This window comes from Triturus cristatus, chromosome 2_2 (assembly GCF_964204655.1).
Source record: "Triturus cristatus chromosome 2_2, aTriCri1.1, whole genome shotgun sequence".
Lineage (NCBI taxonomy): Eukaryota > Metazoa > Chordata > Amphibia > Caudata > Salamandridae > Triturus > Triturus cristatus.
In genome coordinates this window covers 484,855,699-484,864,723 of record NC_140582.1, presented here as the reverse complement: position 1 = coordinate 484,864,723, position 9,025 = coordinate 484,855,699, and positions in this window count along the sequence as shown.

The following is a 9,025-nucleotide window of genomic DNA, read 5'->3' as shown; positions in this document are numbered from 1 at the left end:
GCAGGGACTTTTATGGACCACACCAGCTCCTGCAAGCGGAAGTACGCACCTGAAATTTGTTAGAGGTGGTGAGGGGTGGCAACTGCCTCTATAAGATTAGGAGGATTTATTTTAGTTTTACACTTTCTCAAAGCTTTCTAATCTGTTTTCATTATTTAAACACATTTTTCTTCAGGGTCAAATGACATGTGATGTAATGTCCTGTGATGTCATTGTAGCCCCAGAGTAGTGCCATTTTGCCACCATATGATTTTGGTGAATTGGCATTAAATCTTGGTTCAATTACTAGTAGTGTTAGCAGACTAATTTCCATTGGTCACATCATATAAACCAGACTTTATCTAATAGCACACACAGATAACTTCCGCTTCTTAGTAGAAAGATGCCAGTGTTTTAACTTGAGCTCCATTCACAGGTCTTGATGAAGGTGGTAAGCCAAGACAGTGCTTAATTTGAGTCGGTTGTTTCCGGGGCTCAGGACCGACAATTAATCATGAACACCAGCGCTTATAGCGTGAACTCTATTGGCATGCTTTTCATGAGCACCATTTAAAGTCACATTCAATTTTGGTAGGCTGTAGAGATTAGTTGAGTTGCCCACAATCACAGGATGCTAAGCAGACGCCGAGACTCGAACCTGGTTCCCCAGCTCCAAGGTCGGCAACTCTGGCCATTAAGCCACATCTTCTGCCCACTTGCAGGGTTTCATGGTTAGTAGTTGATTTTGTTTAAGGCGGCGCTAACAGGAGATATTGGCTGGTGCAAGCTGCCTCCCAACGACAGTGCCAGCACTTATTTTTTACAAATTAACCCCTGAAGTCAAGAGTTAGAAAGGTTTGCATGTACATTGTGAATTATCTAGTATGCAGCCAAATTCAAGACCATTGATTGTAAGCTGACGCTAGCATAGGATAAAGGGTAGGACAATACTAATTGTAAAGAAAATGCCAACTGCACATTCTTTAGAGAGCTATTGATTTACTTTTATTTACAAAGGCTTGCAGTGTTTATTAACACTATTGGCTCTTCATTAATCTGAGTTAGTACACCGTAAAAAGAGTACGCCGTGGCATAATTGCTTCTTCCTGGCTGACCAATAATTAATAAGAAACCTCTACACAGTCAGCATTTACTATTAAATTACAGACTCGTCCTTTATTCTAAACAAGCATCTGCGAACTTGACTTGACATGTGAAATGGAAGTATTTGCTTACTGGGGAAGGTCTTATTCGTTGAGGCCACTTCGTAAAGAACATTGACGAACAAGATGTAGGTGCTGTATATTTGACTGGAAAACGGTCAGACCCAGGTTTACTATGATTTTGGATCAGGGCAATGTCACTTTTGTGGTGCAGCCCGACGCAAAATCATTTTACTAAGCCAAGAAAAAATACTTTGGCCTAGATTTACTAAGGTTTTGCGTCATCCTTGCATCGTGCAAGGCAATGCAGGGCAAGGCAAAGGCTTATTTGGAATCTAATAAGCTACGTAAGGCCTGCTGTGGCTTTGTAAAGAAATGTAACGCAATGCAGTTGCTTGTGCTGCGTTATGTACCAATACAACTTGTGAGGCATTCTATGGGTGGAACATAGGCATTCCCATACATCCACCCATAGATGTTGCCATATTTCTATATTTGGTAAAGCTAGTAAACCTGGGTGTTGCGTCCAAATGCCATGCTTTCCCTAGAGCATAAGGAGGAAAAATACCTTTATTTTGCCTTGTTATTTCTCTTTCCATGGGTGCTGCATTCTGCAGCACACACAGAAAGATGACAATGCCTCTAAGGATTGTTTTTCTTCGGGTAGGTTCACCTTTCTGCAAAAAAACAATCCTGCACTATAAAGCAAGGGTGACTTTGTTGGCACTAGGCAGCACACAGTGGGGCATATTTTCAAGGGAATTGCGCCACCGGAGCATCACTTTTTATAATGCTCTGGTGGGGCAATGCCCTGCTTCATATTTACAAAGCAGCGTTAAGTCGCTCTGCATAGATTAATGTCACTTTGTAAATATTGTAACCTTTCATGCAGGTATCTGCATGAAAGGGGCGTGCAATGGGTATTGCTGCGGGTGTTCCACCGCAACATCCATTGCTTTTTGACACTTCCCCCGATTCAAGGGATGTGTAAGTCTGAGACAGCACCAAAACACGACTGAAAAGCAGGCATAATGGTGCAACGAGAAGTAATACTTTTATTTCTCCTCGTTTTTTGCTCTTTCTATGTGTGCTTCATTATGCAGTTCTCATAGAGGAGCACATCGCCTTTAATGATTGTTTATGTGCAGGAAGGTGTACCTTCCTGTACATAAACAATCATCCCTGCAATAGTTACTTTGCATTGGGTAGTTGTTACATGGGTGGACCATGGGTGGTCTCATGCATGCACATGTATTTTGATGTAGACCCAGATTTATAAAGATTTGCAAAGCTGGGTTTATGCCAAAATGTAACGCCTACCTGTCCAAGGCCTAACGTGAAGAAATATCTTAATTTCACCTTATTAATTCCTTTTTCCATGTAGGAATATGCCTCTAAGGATTATTTCTGTGCAGCCCCTTCCGACACAGAACAATCAGGCCCATAATGCAGCCACCCTTGCACTATGGTGGAAGGTAGTCTGCTTTAGCGCTAGGAGGCACACTGTGCACCAGCACAAGGAGAGAGCAGACATGCTCCATATCTTTGCAAATATGAAACATTCCTGTTTTCTCCCTTTCCCGGGTTATTTCTTTTTAAAAAAACAATGGGCCTCATTTATGAGTCCCCTTGTGGCACTTTTGTGCCACCAGAACGTCACTTTTTTGATGTTCCGGTGGCGCAATGTCCCATGGCGTATTTACAAGACCATATAAAGACACTTTATGTGGCTTTTCATGGCCTTGTACATATGTGTCCCTTTCACGCAGAACACTGCATGAAAGGGGCGATCCATGGTTGTTGCTGTGGGTGTTTCCTATGCAACACATATTCCAAGATATATGATAAATCATAAACGAGGGAATGCGTCAGAATGTAACGGCACACCTGAAGTGGCATTAGGGAGGTGCAACAAGGAGAAATGTTTTAATTTCACCTCGTTTTATTCCTTTTTCTATGTGTGCTGCAGCAGCACATAGAAAGGAAATAGCCTGAATTGAAGGTATCCTTTCCTGCACAAAATCAATCAGCCCACAACCCAGGCACCATGGCGCAAGGGTGCCTGTGTTGGCACATTGTAGCCCATTTTGCACCGGCCCAGGGGAAAAGGACAGGAATGTGGCGTATTTCAGAGATACAGCGCATTCCTGCCCTTTTGTTTTGTCCCAGGGCAGCGTGCAAGATTCCTTGCGGCGCTGCCCTGCGCCAAACCTCATAAACGAGGCTCACAGTGTTTCTATACATCTGAGTTGCCCTTTCCTTCATTAGTATTTGTGATCAATAACGGGGCACATATGTCAGTGCTGCCGAACATAAAAGTTTATTTTACGATGTAACCAGAGGATAGTGAAGTTACGAATTTGGTGGCTATACACATTTGCATATTTTTAAATATTTTCCAACATTGTGATTTAAAAAATACAAAAAACGATTATGGTCTTGAAAGGAGCATTGAACCTTAGGGGCAATGTGTTCCCGCACAGGACCAGGAATGGCAAACAATTATCTTTTCTGTCTGTGAAATCGCAAATGTTTCCATCTCCCTTCCTGTGCATTTTGAGCGACAGTTGCAAGAATGATTGAATTTCTGGGAAACATGTGTCCAACATTTGAAAACACTGAGGCGTGTATTCTGAGCTCCCTGCTGGAGAAAATGAGGTGTATGCAGCATGCCTGACGAAACTCGCCATTTGATAGAGGAAAGATGGGGTCCGTGAATTCTCAGAGGCCCTTCACTGGCTGCATCGACAGAGTAATGCCCTGGGCACCTGTCAAAAGTAGGCATAGGGTCCAAAGTACTGCGTCAGGCAAAGCCACAACGGCCTTTTTGTTTGGATTTCTTCCAGGGAACACCCTTCATTGTGCTTTAGAGGTTGCCTCGTGACCCACAGAAGAAGAGATGTAATCACCCATGTGGGGTCTTCAAAGCCCCCTTTTCTGCATTGGAGCTATTGCACACCCATCGAGAATGGTAAGTGAGACCAGCACCTTACCAGACTGAACTAAATAATCTCCATTCTATGCAACTTTACAATTGGGGCCTGATTCGCAAATGCTTGAATGAGTTTGATATATGGATTTTGAGCTTAGAAGCATTGCTAGAAAAATTATGCACCATCTAGATGGCAAAAAGTTTGGATGCACACATCACGTTAGAAGATAGTCTCAATACCTGTAGGTTAAATATTCCAGCAGCTGATCAATTTCGTAAAGTCATTTAATCAGTAAGACCAGGGAGGCTATTGTATCTGAGCTGCCTCTGAAGCATTTGGTGACAGATAGTTTTGTGAATAGTCGTCACTCGGGATTTGGTCTGGAGCATGGGGCTGATATCAAGGATTGATACTTTTGAACAAAACATGAGGGTACACTGGCATTGTTGATATTGTTCTACTTTTTGGGTTCCTCATCCACTGTTGAAGTGACCATAAGGAGCTTCTGGAGTTGGATAAAAGGGAAAGGAATGAATGGGTTTGTACTTGGCAAATAGGTTGTTTGATGGCGACCACGTGTCTTCTTCCAGAGAATCATGTGCCATATTGCTCTACGAAGTTTAACACTTTTCCTGCTATTATTTAAGGTCTATGTGTAACTGCTGCCTGGCTTTGCCAGGATATATAAGGTTAATAGACAGATCTAAATGAATGATATACTGATGGTGGTCTGGTGGGCAAAGAGTGGGAAATCATAATCTTCACTTCCTGGTTGACATCCTTAGGAAATGAAACAGAGAAATCATGGTAGGAAGGGTCTCCACAAGCCCAATGCAAAGTCTATGGCCTAGATCTCTTGGTCCAGTCACCATCCTCTGGTTTTGAATGGGACTTATATTCGTCTTTAAACAGACAGATAGCAAAGGTTGTCAAAGCCTGTAATTACTGTCTGCAGTTTGCTGGAAATAAATTGCTGTTTTTGAACCCTCAAAGCCAAGTTACATTTATTAGACCCATTGTTCTAATAATGATTAATTATTGCTAATTCCTGTGCTTACTTTAACATGATTATGCCATTGTCTGTTTCCAATAGATTAAAAATCTGTAGAAAATCAGGCACGCTGCAGTCTGCTTGGCTCATCAGATATGTCTTACTTGTATCAATTACCAGTTGCAGCAAGAGTATATTTTAAAGTTCCAACTTAGTCCAATGGGACCACATTTCTGTGTGTACCCCTCATTAGACAGTGGTCTATTCAGAGTCTGAGGATTTATGCAGTCTGGAATATTCAAAGGATTAAATATTCCAGATATGGAAGTTGTTCTCTGGGTGTATATGGAACGAGACCCTGGAGAGTCTTACCTGCTTCTCTGCATTGCATTTGTTACCACACCCATTTTTGTAATGAATAAAGGACTCATCCTTGTAGTGTACACCACATATTAGGTATTGTCTGCCTTTTGACCCCCTTTATTGCTTCTGTAAAATGTATCAGACTCATGGGTCTATAAGCAACAAACCGGGAGGACACCTTTATGAATTTCAGAGGCAACTCTATAATACGTTTTTATATACCATATATTATTACAGAGAGATAAGTTATGCTCAAGTTGGGAAATCCATCTCTCATTCACTGGAAGATTCACCGAACTCTCCACGCTCTCTGAGTGTCATCTAATGTGCAACTTCTGCCTTAGGTCTCAATTCTGATCTTGCAAGGAAAGCCCTCCGTACGACTCGGATCCGGAGGGTTTTCCGAGCATATTGCACTCCGCAATTCCGAGCGACCGATTCCGATGCAACCGTATCGTGATGGACTTGGTGCGCTTGGACTCTCATTGAACTTAATGGGAACCCGTGTACTGCTCACGTACACAGGCTCCCATTGCAAAAAGGGATGGGTGGTGAAAAGCGTGCACCCTGTGGCAGGCACCCCATGGTGCTCGCCACACTGTGCAGGTATGGAAAGGGAGACCCATGGGTACCCCCCTGTGACCGATTTGGAGGGTCCCGGTTGAAGGGGGGCCTGCCCAGGCCCCCCAAAGTCCGATTCCCACAGCTGTTTTTCCCCAGAGTTGATACGGCTGTCCAAATCGTGCATCGTACTCGCTCGTTCGGAAGCCGGCTCCATTGCACGGGACGAATTCGCTGCGAGCGAGTCGGACTGACAGGATCAGGTGCAGAAATGATTTGGTCAGCACGGATAAGATCTTCGCATCGTACTTGGTCGTCCGGAATGGGGGACGATTCGGTTGGAAACAGAGGCTCAGAATCGGATTTGCTCGTTCCGGAACCCGTCTGGAGGCCTTCCGAACAAGATCGGAATGAGGCCCTCAATGTACAATGTGGAAGCTGGAATGCAGACATGAAACTAATTTCGCCTTTCCTGTGTTATGTACACATGCACCTTTATCATTATCATTGTGTCTTATACTAACCCATAATGGACATTCAAGCACTGTGCAAAATCCAAAGGTGAAAAGGGTAAGAACAATAAGAAGGTAATTTTCCTCAGAGACCCTGATTACAAGTAATACAGAGATTAATTTCTGTGTAGAATTCTGTTCATCACTATTATCAATTGCCCAGTGTTTCTGCACCCAGATTTATTGCGTGCAAGAACAGTGGCCCTGATTTTACTGCCTGGAATATCTGGCCACTCAAAACTCTTTAGGACAGGACTGCATTGATGCCTGGATCTGTTTGCCGGACACATCTGATTCTCAAAATTTGCGCAATGGGAGCATGTAATGCTCTCTCCTCCTGTTATCAATGCCCCTGATCCTAATCCCCACCCTCATGCCTCTCACACAGAGGTCCTGCATGCATTTACCATCTGCTCAGAGAAGATGGTAAATATGTGTGTTAACCCTCTAGACCCCCTGGAAAAGGGAACTTCATGCTGAATTCGACTTGGTAAATTAAAGTCAACGCAGTTGTTCCCTGTTCAATGGGTTTAATTTGTAGTAACAGTTATTCTATGCAGAGATAATGGTCAGTATCAGAAATATCATCTGGCCGGAATCTCGTCAAATAATTCCTCCTTGTGATTGGGGCCTAAGTGGAAGTTTGGGAGCTGGTTTCCCCAGTAGTGTTATGAGTCTACATATACTAGGATCCTTGCGGTTCAGGGCGTACTCAGTAGAGGGAGTACGTAACTGGTTGGGAAGTGTTAATGTGTGGTTATTAATGGGTATGACGTAATCAGTGAGCAAAGTGAGATTGTTTGCTGAGGAATAAAGACGTACAATCCAGAGCTTCATGTGTGGTGTGTTGATTTGCATGGTTCTGGACTGGGGAGGAGGCTACATCTGGCGACCAGTGCCGGATCTGTTCCCCAAGGGAAAAATACTCCTCTCCCTGGAATTTTGCAATGCTACCACAATCTCCTCGTGTGTACCACATGTGCATATTTCAATGAGAAGCAATTCAAAATTGGCGCGTGTGGAATCCAAGCCCACATATAGCTGTATGAGAAGTTGAAGGCCCTGCAAAGGAGCATAGTCGAACATCCGCCAGATACCCACTGGTAAGGTCAAATAAAGGGATACTGCACAACAGCCTAACAGAGAGCAATCATTGGTACAAAGCGGATGCTAGAAGCAGTGATAACCAGGTATGAGAAACTAAACTTTACCCACCGGCGATAGCAGATGAAATGTTTTATGACCTCAGTATCAGGTGAGACGACTCTAGTGCAAACACAGGGGTTGTGCTCGAAAGGGTGCCGGTTCCTGTAGAAACATTCAAAGGGCTTTAGAAATTGCCACATTTTTCCGCAGCTGGAAAGGAAGACATAGAGTATGAAGCAGTCACATTTCTGAAATCACCACTGCCCTTCAACACCGCCAAAAAGAAAAATATTGGTGCCAGATGGACTTCATGGATCAAGACATTTGATGATTTCATAGATTCCCTAGAAGAGGTAGATGATGAGAAAATCATTAATTTTGTGATGGAGTAAAAGATGTACTGAAGAAAATATCACAAGCTAACTCAATATCATACCATCACATCAAGAAAGCGTTGGAAGTCAAGTTCAATCTGATGCTGAACCTTGATTATGAAAGGCACATTTTCAGTCAAGAACAACAGCAAGCTGGTGAAACAATGGATGAGTTTGTTGAAAGACTTGATGTGCTTATCACGCATTGCAAATTTAGTAAATTTAATGATGAAGAAGCTATACATCTTTGAGTTATAGATGGCTGTCCTTCAGACTCCTTCAGAAAATGCATGTTAAGAGAGACAATCAGCTTAGTGAAAGTGCTAATGGCCACCAGAGGTGAAGAAAGAGCCAATTAATAAGCGACTTACATGGAAACTTGAAAGGTGTAAAAAGAATCAGCATTGGCCATGAAGAGTAAGGACAAACACCGAGTAGACAGATGCATGTCACTGTCTACAAGGAAAAAATGTTGCGTTTCCGATGTAGGTTGTCATAGCAACATGAAGACAAATGTCCCAACATAGGCCAGATGTACAAAGGCTGCAGTAAGGTAATCCAGTTCATAAAGGTCTGCAGAGTGAAAGGGAAACTAACTACGTCACAGCGAGAAGAGAAAATGGATGACAGAAAGTTCCAGAAGCCTTCTCGCCCCACCCCCAAAACAAAAAAGCGGCATCAGTTACGAGGAGCAGAAACCTAACAAAGTCGATCATTGTCAGGTTCGTCCTACAGAGGATTATCAACGTCACCATTGAGCGCCAGTGAGAAAAATAGTTGTGTGCTGATGGCATTGACCAACAAACGATGGGCACATGTAGGTCTGACTGCTTGCAAGGAAGCACCAATGACAAATCCTAACCACCAAATGAAACAACAAAATTATTTTGGACATTGCCCCAAGATTACAAAAAAGGTCAACGGTTGCCTCACTACTTTTTCTATAGACAGTGGTGTGTCGATTAACATCATGCCAATTGAGAATTTCAACAGCTTATCTCCA